The sequence below is a fragment of the Pelobates fuscus genome, chromosome 10 (assembly GCF_036172605.1).
Source record: "Pelobates fuscus isolate aPelFus1 chromosome 10, aPelFus1.pri, whole genome shotgun sequence".
In the NCBI taxonomy this organism is placed as follows: Eukaryota; Metazoa; Chordata; class Amphibia; order Anura; family Pelobatidae; genus Pelobates; species Pelobates fuscus.
Window position 1 is genome coordinate 62,168,660 of NC_086326.1, and position 12,452 is coordinate 62,181,111.

The 12,452-nt window shown below is 39.9% G+C and overlaps 1 protein-coding gene across 1 annotated transcript in view; it reads left to right on the forward strand.

Moving 5' to 3' along the window:
• PCDH15 (protocadherin related 15) overlaps positions 1–12,452 on the forward strand; it is a 1,410,242-nt gene that overhangs the window by 758,825 nt on the left and 638,965 nt on the right. The window lies entirely within an intron of this gene.

Consider the following 12,452-nt stretch of genomic DNA (forward strand, 5'->3'; position numbering starts at 1 on the left):
CAGACCACTTCATCTCAATTTTATAGACACTGAAATGTTTGCATGCAGTGTTAAGACTGTTTCTAGTGGCTGATTGCCAGAGAGCGACTAGAGGCGCTCCTTGCAGTTTCATGGAGTTTTAAATCAGTGCTGAAATCCGTTAAGTATTTAAAAATTTTCCTAACCCTTTACTTGGCTGGGGTAGGGGGAGGAGGGCACATACAAAGGGACATTATAGTGTTAGCAATACAGCCTTGTATTCTTAACACTATAGTATTCATTTAAATTTACATGTGTACTGACAATTGTTTATTTGGTCCTGGGAGCAGAGAATTGCAGAGGTAGTACTCCAATAGCTATGTGGGCCATTTATAATTCAGAATAAGAGTGGGGGCTAAATAAACCATGTTTAGCTCATAATTGCAATTTAAAATTAAAACCTAGGTAAAGCCCGACCAATTCCATTCTCAGGCACCTTACATTACTCTAACACACTACACTACACAATAACCCCCTACATTACCCTAACACACCAAATTATCACTAAACATCACCCTTACGTTACGCTAACACTAGACAACAACCACTACACTAAACATTAACTCCTACAGTACCATACTACGAACCATTAAGCCTAGCAGTACCTTAATGATTGATGTAATATAAAATATATTAAAAGATGAAGGATGTATAAGTGGAAATTAATGCCATTTTAAGGTTCTGGAAACATTTGTAAACCACTCAACATTAATTCTTTCAGTTTGTGTCTCCAGATGACATTATTTCAACATGATACACAGTTTACTGTTATAATTTCTCTCTCTCTCCTTACAAACACATGTGGTAAACAATGTATTTAACCACAACATTAAATTAATTATATTACATGTTAGAGACAGATGAAATGTCACATCCAAAACAAAAACAGAATGTATGTGGTCCTTTTTGCTCCCATTAGGCCCATAGAAATAGACCAATAAAATCTGCTGATAAAATAGATTTCTTTTTCACTTTTTATGATCTACTGTTTGTCTCTTGTGGCAAACTTTCTGAAAATAACCTCTAACAGCGTAAAAAGACAACTGGCCTTATATTTTCTCAATAGAGGTTTACAGAATTTTTGCAAACATGCAAACCTCAATAACATACGCACAAATTATGAAGAGATATGGGGATTTGCTGTTGTTTGCCACTAACAATGATGTGCGGTTTTATACAATGGTTTTCCTATAAAATTGTATAAATATAGCTATAAGCTTTTGTGATAAGGTGAATGGGGTGGTTTGTGAGAGAGTTTATATTTCTACTCCATTGTTTAGAGAGGCATATGACATTTAACCCCAGGGGGAGTATGTGTTGTGTGTATATAACTTAAATGAATGTTTAGATATGGGCCCCTGGGGTGGAGCATTCGGAGAGCAGGCCGGGCCAGAGCTCCACTCCTCAGTTTTTACACATCTGGGAGAAATAAGGTCCAGGCCAGGGTTTTGGACTGTCTCCAACCCACTGCTCAGCTGCAGGTAATCAGCTTCAGCAGTGGGAATAAACCCTCCCTACTAGGCAGGTAAAGGGGGATTGCTGGCTTCCTCCCTGAAGCAGGTAGGAGAAACTCTGTTCTCTCCTGTGAGAGTGTCAAGATTTAAGGTGACGGAGCACTGGGAGTGCAGAAGGATAAAAGTCAAGGTGACTGAGCACTGGGAGTGCAGAAGGATAACAGTCAAGGTGACTGAGCACTGGGAGTGCAGAAGGATAACAGTCAAGGTGACTGAGTGCTGGAGTGCAGAGTGTTGCTATTTAACAAGGTTGGTGAAACCTAAGATAGGTTTAAGTTTAAACCTTGATAGAGAGGGAAATTGAAAGTTAGTCAGTGCTCAGACGAGCTAGGTTTTTGTTTAAAGGGAAACCTGTTACATTATTGTCTCTTTAGTTGTGTTGCTGTTTCCTGTGTGGATTTACCAATAAAGTGCCTGGATTATGTGAAAACCAAAGGACTGTGCATGTTGTTTACCCTAGAGGACCGTGCTAACTGAAAATATGTGTAGAAATGTCTATTGCTGTTAAATAAGCAAACTGCTAATGATTTATTGTCTTTTAATTTAGATTTAAATTATATCAGTATGGAACAAACCTTAAAATGCATATCACTAAACACATAGCCTCAAGAGTTACAAATGTAATACAAGCTATTAATACCACCCTCATGCTTTCTTTTTTTACTAATTTACCAAATTAGTTTGAAACCTGGAATCCTGACTTTATTGCAAACTTGTGAAATTTAATAACAAAACATTTTTTGCTACAATACTAAATTGTTATGATGTCAATATGTATCTGGAACAAAAACAGTTTAAACTCATTACATACATTTTTAATATGAAAATAAATTATAAACATCCAAGAACTATAAATGTAAATGGACATTAGGCATTGTATTAATCCAAACACAATCTGATCATCTTTATAATTTGTTTAACATTTTATTTTCTTTCTATAGCCTATCAGACAAAGTCATAAAATGCACTTACAGCATCTAGTACAAATTTCACACACTAATGAAAAATAAAATAAATTAATGAAAAGCATTTTCATAAACCATTGCTGCTATAATCAATAGAATTCATATAGTGTCCATGGACCATGACATATACAATGAGATTAAGTCGCTATGGTAATTGGAATGTCATGTTAATGATAGCCTATTTAAATATCACAGAGTTCCTCTGAATATGCCTAGTGGAACACTCTAGCATTAGGAATACAAGTATTTATTCCTAACACTAGAGTGTTACAGTAGCTATTTAGATTGTTGTCCCATTCAAAGAAGTAATAATAAAAGAAAATGTACTTGCTCGCTGTGATTAGCTCATGATCTCAGCCAATTAAATGCTTCCCCATAGATAAGCATTGATGAGCTGTTGAGCTTGTGCATCAATCACAACACTGCATCCAATCAGTATCTCCTCATAGAGATGCATTGAGTCAGTACATCTCTATGGGGAGTGTTTAATGTCTCCAAGCAGAGCGTGGTGTCATTGAATGTTAGTCCTGCAATCTTTGCAGGACCTCAACCAGGAAGTTCCTCTAGTGTCTTTCTGAGTGACCTCTACTAGAGATGGTGTTAGGCAGAAATGTGAAAGTCAGTTGTTGCACTTCTGAACCTGCAGGGAAAATCTATTTGCCCCAGAACAACTATATTAAACTGTATTGGTTCTGGTACATAGAGTGTTAATTTAAGGCTATGCTGATTCTGTAGAAACTATAAAATTTAAAAAAGAAAGAAAATGATTTAAATATAACAATCTGGGGAGGTTTATATTGGTCATCTTCTGTACTGCCATATAATATATATATTGCATCCTATACAGGTTATGACATTTTGGTCATCCCAAATGTAAGTGGCAAATTCGGGTCAGAATGGTAGGATTATGAAAACTAGACATGTGTAATTTGTTTCGTTCTGAATATACATTAGTACGAATTTCATGCCATTCGGATGCTTACGAATGTCCGAAGTGATGAAGTCCCGAAGTGACGAAGATCGGTAGATTGGAAGTGCTGAAGTGATTCGGATTTCTGAAAAGTGGCAAAATAAGAGCGATGGAGGGAAAATTATTTGAATGATGACAGGAATCTTGACCAATAAGCTAAATCCTTGTGTGCAATGTAATGCTTGCTTGCCCAATCCGGTTTCACTATTCCCTGTCCAATGAAATGAGCACATTTTTGTGATTGATGTTAGAGGACAGCAAATTAATGGTGATTTTGTCACTGACACTTAGCCAATGAAGGCACACAGAGTCATTGAAGTGGAATAGTATATAAATAAGGCTGTCCGGGTGTTTATTGCAAAGTCTCTAGACTGACTTAAACTTTCTGACTATAGCACCTAATAGTCGAGGTAATATATTAATATGCAAATGAGATTTGTGTTATTTAACATTTCCATTGCAAAGCTTTAGCTGGAAATAATTAGATTTGTTCTTTTTGGACTGGGTCTATAAACATCCCTTAGTACTGGAGTCTTTTTTTTTCTGAAACAATGTCAGCTTTCCAATCATGTTCTTATTCTTTCTTTTTCCAGAAATAGGAGAACGGGGTAATCTACAATAAATTCACAATCCACATGTCCAAAGTTTAATGACATAGAGCATATATATTCATCATTATATCTTGCCTTAAAAAAAGTTGAAGAACTGTCAGTTCTCTGAAGTTTACATAATTGAATTAAACATTGAGAAAATCATCTATAACTTGTGATAGCTTTCAATGAGATACTTCTTCTTTTATTTTTACAGTACAGATTTAGCAATTACATCATAATCCAGTTCAAAACAAAGCCAGGGCACACCTTGCAAAAGCAAGATGTATAGGAAAGGGCTTGAAACAATGATTGACAGGTAGCCAAGAGGAAAGTGCCCAGTTACTGGATAAGGAGGTGTGGATTTCTACATTTATGTTTTTTTCACATCTCATATATACATGTATGTTGATTATAGGGATAAGTATACATAATATTAAAAAGAATGTGGTGGGACAGTTACCCTTTAATTGGTACTAAGCTTTATTGTCTAAAATGATATAATTACCACAGTGGCATGTAAGATGATAGTTTACAAACATACTCTTAATTATGAAAGAGGATATAGTTAAATATATTTTCAGCTGAACTGTTACTTTTAGGGGTCATAGCATATTTTGCAATGACTCCCGAAACAGTGGCCGCAGTTACTCCCGGCCAGTGGCCAAGGACTGCAGGGGAACTGAGTTTTACTTACCTCAAGCTCTCCCTTGAGGTAAGTAAAACTCAGTAAAAATGGCATAGAATCAATATAGTATTAAGAAGCTAGTGATATTGGGTTAGAGTAATAATGAGAACTCTGGATGTATTGAAAATTTGAAAAGTAAATATTCATATATACATAATGTAGTTAATATAGTTAGTGCAATATTTTATAAAGTGCTACCGCCAAATACATATTAATTTGCATACTATAAATATGTATATATTGCACTTAACAATTGTATATGAAAAAAACAACATATACCCCTACTTCTAATATCACTACTAAAATATATTATATATACAAACGCCCTACGTCCTACGTAGTTTATAAGTTGACATGCCCATGTGGGCTCCACTATGTGGGTAAGACTGAGACGCAACTATGCAAGAGAATTAGGGGCCACCGCTCAAGTATTAGACTTGCATATAGGGATGGGGTATTGGATAAGCCTGTTGCCCAACATTTTTTTGATAATAAACACCCATTGTCGACTCTAAAGTTAATGGCTATAGACTACATCCCTCCACCCTGTAGAGGGGGCGATAGAGGTAGGATGTTACTTCAAAGAGAAGCTTTCTGGATCCATCAATTGGATACGGTATCCCCTAGGGGATTAAATGAGAATATTACGTATCATTCCTTCATTTAGAGATTTCCAGCTAATATATGATTTTAATTTGTATATATAATATATTTTAGTAGTGATATTAGAAGTAGGGATATACAGGGAGTGCAGAATTATTAGGCAAATTAGTATTTTGACCACATCATCCTCTTTATGCATGTTGTCTTACTCCAAGCTGTATAGGCTCGAAAGCCTACTACCAATTAAGCATATTAGGTGATATGCATCTCTGTAATGAGAAGGGGTGTGGTCTAATGACATCAACACCCTATTTCAGGTGTGCATAATTATTAGGCAACTTCCTTTCCTTTGGCAAAATGGGTCAAAAGAAGGACTTGACAGGCTCAGAAAAGTCAAAAATAGTGAGATATCTTGCAGAGGGATGCAGCACTCTTAAAATTGCAAAGCTTCTGAAGCGTGATCATCGAACAATCAAGCGTTTCATTCGAAATAGTCAACAGGGTCGCAAGAAGCGTGTGGAGAAACCAAGGCACAAAATAACTGCCCATGAACTGAGAAAAGTCAAGCGTGCAGCTGCCAAGATGCCACTTGCCACCAGTTTGGCCATATTTCAGAGCTGCAACATCACTGGAGTGCCCAAAAGCACAAGGTGTGCAATACTCAGAGACATGGCCAAGGTAAGAAAGACTGAAAGACGACCACCACTGAACAAGACACACAAGCTGAAACGTCAAGACTGGGCCAAGAAATATCTCAAGACTGATTTTTCTAAGGTTTTATGGACTGATGAAATGAGAGTGAGTCTTGATGGGCCAGATGGATGGGCCCGTGGCTGGATTGGTAAAGGGCAGAGAGCTCTAGTCCGACTCAGACGCCAGCAAGGTGGAGGTGGAGTACTGGTTTGGGCTGGTATCATCAAAGATGAGCTTGTGGGGCCTTTTCGGGTTGAGGATGGAGTCAAGCTCAACTCCCAGTCCTACTGCCAGTTTCTGGAAGACACCTTCTTCAAGCAGTGGTACAGGAAGAAGTCTGCATCCTTCAAGAAAAACATGATTTTCATGCAGGACAATGCTCCATCACACGCGTCCAAGTACTCCACAGCGTGGCTGGCAAGAAAGGGTATAAAAGAAGAAAATCTAATGACATGGCCTCCTTGTTCACCTGATCTGAACCCCATTGAGAACCTGTGGTCCATCATCAAATGTGAGATTTACAAGGAGGGAAAACAGTACACCTCTCTGAACAGTGTCTGGGAGGCTGTGGTTGCTGCTGCACGCAATGTTGATGGTGAACATATCAAAACACTGACAGAATCCATGGATGGCAGGCTTTTGAGTGTCCTTGCAAAGAAAGGTGGCTATATTGGTCACTGATTTGTTTTTGTTATGTTTTTGAATGTCAGAAATGTATATTTGTGAATGTTGAGATGTTATATTGGTTTCACTGATAAAAATAAATAATTGAAATGGGTATATATTTGTTTTTTGTTAAGTTGCCTAATTATTATGCACAGCAATAGTCACCTGCACACACAGATATCCCCCTAAAATAGCTATATTTAAAAACAAACTAAAAACTACTAACAAAAATATTCAGCTTTGATATTAATGAGTTTTTTGGGTTCATTGAGAACATGGTTGTTGTTCAATAATAACATTAATCCTCAAAAATACAACTTGCCTAATAATTCTGCACTCCCTGTATGTTGTTTTTTTCATATACAATTGTTAAAGGACCACTCTAGTGCCAGGAAAACATACTCGTTTTCCTGGCACTAGAGTGCCCTGAGGGTGCCCCCACCCTCAGTGACCCACTCCCGCCGGGCTCTGGGGGGAGGAAGGGGTTAAACTTACCTCTTTCTCCAGCGCCGGGCGGGGAGCTTTCCTCCTCCTCCTCTTCTTCCTTGCGACATCATCGGCTGAATGCGCATGCGCGGCATGAGCCTCGCTCGCATTCAGCCGGTCGCATAGGAAAGCATTTACAATGCTTTCCTATGGACGCTTGCGTGCTCTCACTGTGATTTTCACAGTGAGAATCACGCAAGCGCCTCTAGCGGCTGTCAATGAGACAGCCACTAGAGGATTTGGAGGCTGGATTAACCCTCAGTATAAACATAGCAGTTTCTCTGAAACTGCTATGTTTATATAAAAAAAGGGTTAATCCTAGAGGGACCTGGCACCTTGACCACTTCATTAAGCTGGAGTGGTCTGGGTGCCTAGAGTGGTCCTTTAAGTGCAATATATATATTTATAGTATGCAAATGAATATGTATTTGGCGGTAGCACTTTATAAAATGTTGCACTAACTATATTAACTACATTATGTATATATGAATATGCACTTTAGTATAATAGTAATTTAGGTTTTTAACATTATTGATACCTTTGCACTTTAAGATAAGTGGCACTTTCTATATTCTAATAAGCACTTTACTATATGGATTCTATTATGGTGATCACGGTTATTTAAATTTAAATCTAGTTCCATAATTGTTCATAGCACTATGTAGGTTATATCTAATGTATAACCTCTTATTAGCTGTTTGCACAATTTTACATTTATTCCGTTCACAGTACTAATTCCACTCGAGGTGTGTTTGTATAATTGGTTGCCTAGGTAATTGGGCTTCCCCTTTAAATGCACGTCATTGCGCACGTCTGGAGGTGGAGCACGCATGGGGATGCGTGCGCACACCCGGAAGTGTTTGTGATGCCGGCGGGAACAAACTGAATTCCACCTGGGTGAGTTTATTGATTGATTTATGGGGTATATATACTAAAGCGTTAGGAATGCAAACCCGTATTCCTAACTTTTTATTGTTCCTTTAATGGCCATCATACCTACTATATAGAAAAATAATAAAGAAGAAAAAAGTGGAGTGCTTTAAAATAACCCTCTGGGTAGGAAAAAGTAACAGTAACATCTTGTTGAATCCCTCAAGTTCATTCTTTGTTTCTTTCTTAATAAAATACATTTTCAGGCTTTAAACATTGTTTTCTTGTATATGGGTGAATCCCCTTAAAAATCTTGTCCAGCAGATCCTATGATGCAGGTTTCTAGATATATATGTAAAAGAAAAGATAGTGCAATCCCTAGTGCAATCTATAGTTTAAACACTATGCAGGTAAGTGAAGTAACAAACCTCATATTTAAGCCTTTTTTTAAGCCACTCCACACAGTAACTGTTTTCTATAAAGGGTAACATCTCCCCAAATTGCAAATTGATATAGACTGTCAAAACATTGATGTAGCGTGTGTGTGTATATATATATATATATATATATATATAGTTAAAGGCTCTTGCACTCCAGCCAAACAACAATATAAACAATATAACAATATAAGCTTAACAATATAAACTGAGGACTGTCAGGATCGGGACAGGGATCCAACACGCAGAGTACAAAGAGTGGAATAGTACGTATACCGGGCCTTAGAATGGCCGGACTAACGTACCGAGAGTGATAGAGAATAGTCAGAGACAAGCCGAGGTCGAGGGAACGAGAAGACAGATAAGCGAGGGACAAGCCGGGTCAAGGGATAACAGAGAAGCAGGAAAGTACAACAAGCCGAGTCAAAACCAAAAAGAGCAAACGAGAATACCAGAGCACTGAGTGACTAGACAAGCTAGAACCACGACAGGGCAATGAGCTGAGAGGAGAAGTAAGCTTAAATACCCTGGCTCCGGATGGTAAGCACGCCTCTAACAAGTACCGATTGGATATCGGACACTTGAGTGACAGGTCGCTCGAGATAGCGTCATGACGTCACGTATTGAGCGTCCTGCTAGAAAAGGACGTGGATTCCTCGCGGCCGGTGTTTAAGTGACTGGATGAACCGCGAGGAACGGAGGAGGCAGCTCGCCTGGACGGATAAACCACCAAGTCTCTACCTCCCTTAGAGGTAGAGGACTCAGGTACCCTGACAGTACCCCCCCTCTCAGATACGCCCACCGGGCGGAAGGAACCGGGGCGAGATGGGAAGCGGAGGTGAAATGCTCTGCGAAGGCGAGAAGCATGAACGTCCTCCTGAGGTACCCAACTCCTCTCCTCAGGACCATATCCCCTCCAGTTGACCAGATATTGCAATTTTCCCCTCGAAATTCTGGAATCAATGATGGAGCTGACCTCGTACTCCTCCCGACCCTCCACCTGAACAGGACGAGGTGAGGAAACCTTAGAGGAGAATTTGTTGCAAATAAGAGGTTTCAACAAGGAGACATGAAATGAGTTAGGAATGCGTAAGGCAGGTGGCAGAGCCAGGCGATACGCAACCGGATTGATACGAGTGAGAACCCTGTAAGGGCCTATGTAGCGAGGAGCAAACTTCATAGATGGAACTTTTAGGCGAACATTCTTAGTACTCAACCATACCCTATCCCCAGGGACAAAAACAGGAGCCGCTCTTCTATGCTTGTCAGCGTGTTTCTTGAACAACGAGGAACTATGTAACAGAATTTGCCGAGTCTGATCCCATAATTTCTTCAGGTTGGCGACATGATCATCAACCGACGGTATCCCCTGAGAAGAGGAAACCGAAGGAAAAATCGAAGGATGAAAGCCATAGTTCATGAAGAAAGGGCTAGAGCGAGTTGAATCGCAAACAAGGTTATTGTGTGCGAACTCCGCCCAAGGAATCAGACCGACCCAATCGTCCTGGTGTTCGGAAACAAAGCAACGCAGATATTGTTCGATCTTTTGATTGGTACGTTCAGCAGCTCCGTTAGACTGAGGGTGATAGGCAGAGGAAAAGTTCAATTTGATGCCCATTTGAGAACAAAAGGATCTCCAGAAACGTGAGACAAATTGAGAGCCTCTATCAGAAACAATCTCTGAAGGAATCCCATGTAGACGAAAAACCTCTCTCGCAAAAATCTCCGCCAATTCAGGAGAAGTCGGAAGTTTAGGTAATGGCACGAAATGAGCCATCTTAGTAAATCTATCCACCACCGTGAGAATAACAGTCTGTCTCTTGGAAGCAGGCAAATCAACGATAAAGTCTATGGACAAGCAGGACCAAGGTCTCTCAGGAATGTCCAAGGGGTGTAACAGGCCACATGGAGAAGCATGAGGTAGTTTAGTCTTGGCACAAGTTTCACAAGCCGCGACGAACTCCTCAATATCTTTTCGAAGTGAAGGCCACCAGAAATCCTTGGATATCAGAGAGTATGTCTTGCGAATACCAGGATGGCCAGCTACTTTACTTTCGTGAAAACATTGTAAGAGCTCCAGTTGAAGTTCAGGAGGAACAAAGTTTCTTCCCTCAGGAGTGTTTCCGGGAGCTAGATGTTGCGACTTCAAGATCTGGTCAAGTAGCGGGGAATGAATTTTGAGACTGGTATTAGCAATAATATTGCATTTGGGTACAATGGAGGACATAAGTGGTTCAACTGAAGCAGAGGGCTCATATTGGCGAGATAGCGCATCGGCTTTAGAATTCTTTGACCCAGGTCTGTAAGTCAGAACGTAATTGAAATGGGTAAGAAACAACGACCAACGAGCCTGCCTGGAGGACAAACGCTTGGCCTCTCCGATATAAGACAAATTTTTGTGGTCAGTTAGAATGGTAACAGGATGTAATGTACCCTCCAATAAATGTCTCCACTCTTTCAAAGCCTTGATAACCGCTAGTAATTCTCTGTCACCAATGTCATATCTGCTTTCAGTACCGGTCAATTTTTTAGAGAAAAATCCACATGGATGTAATGGTTTATCAACGCCCAACCTTTGAGATAGGACAGCACCTAAACCAGTCTCCGATGCGTCTACCTCAAGTAGAAAAGGCAGAGAAGTGTCGGGGTGAACTAAAATTGGAGCGGAAGCGAAAAGCTCCTTGAGAGTTTTGAACGCAAGGAGAGCTTCAGTAGTCCAATTCTTAGTATCAGCCCCCTGTTTGGTCATATTAGTGATAGGTGCGATAATGGAAGAATAGCCCTTAATAAAGCGCCTATAATAATTAGAAAAACCAATAAATCTCTGTACGGCTTTAAGACCTTTGGGTAAAGGCCACTCTAGAATGGATTGGAGCTTATCCGGATCCATCTTAAATCCCTCCCCAGAGATCACATAGCCGAGAAAGGTTACCTGGGTTTGATCAAAGCTACATTTCTCCAACTTGCAGTACAAGCCATGCTGGAGAAGCTTGTGCAAAACCCTCCTGACTTGCCTGTGATGAGTCTCAATCTCACTAGAATGAATGAGTATATCATCTAGGTATACAATGACGCAATCTTGCTGAAATTCCCTAAGAACCTCATTTATCAGATCCTGGAATACAGCTGGCGCATTGCATAACCCAAAAGGCATAACAGTATATTCATAGTGACCATATCGAGTATTGAATGCCGTCATCCACTCATGTCCCTGCTGGATTCTCACCAAGTTATATGCCCCTCTGAGGTCTAACTTGGTGAAAATTGTAGAGCCCTTCAAACGATCGAAGAGTTCGGTGATCAAGGGAATCGGGTAGGCATTTTTAATGGTTATCTTATTTAGGCCTCGATAGTCAATACAAGGTCTCAAAGAACCATCCTTCTTTTTAACAAAAAAAAATCCAGCCCCGGCAGGAGAGGAGGACCTCCTAATGAATCCCTTGTCTAAATTTTCGTGAATATACTCCTCTAGAACTGAGTTCTCTTTCGTAGATAACGGGTATACATGACCTCTGGGCGGCATGGTACCAGGAAGTAAATTAATTTTGCAATCAAAGGACCTGTGTGGGGGTAAGGTATCGGCTTTCTTTTTGTCAAATACAGCCTTTAAATCTAGATACTGAGACGGAATTTGTGTCTCTGTAGGATTGTCAGAGTTAGTCGATGTGTTGGTCAAGCCGAGAGGTGAGACCTTCCGCAAGCATTTCTCTTGACAATTCTGTCCCCACGAAACTATCTCCCCTGATTCCCAATTAATAATAGGGTTATGCCTCCTCAGCCAGGAGTACCCCAGAACTATGGGAATAGACGGAGAAGAAATGAGCAGTAAGGATATGTCCTCTCTATGTAGGATGCCAACAGTTAAGTTAATCGGTATGGTCTCATGGAAAATAACAGGCTCAAGTAACGGTCTACCATCGATGGCCTCAACAGCCAGTGGTGTCTCTTTTAA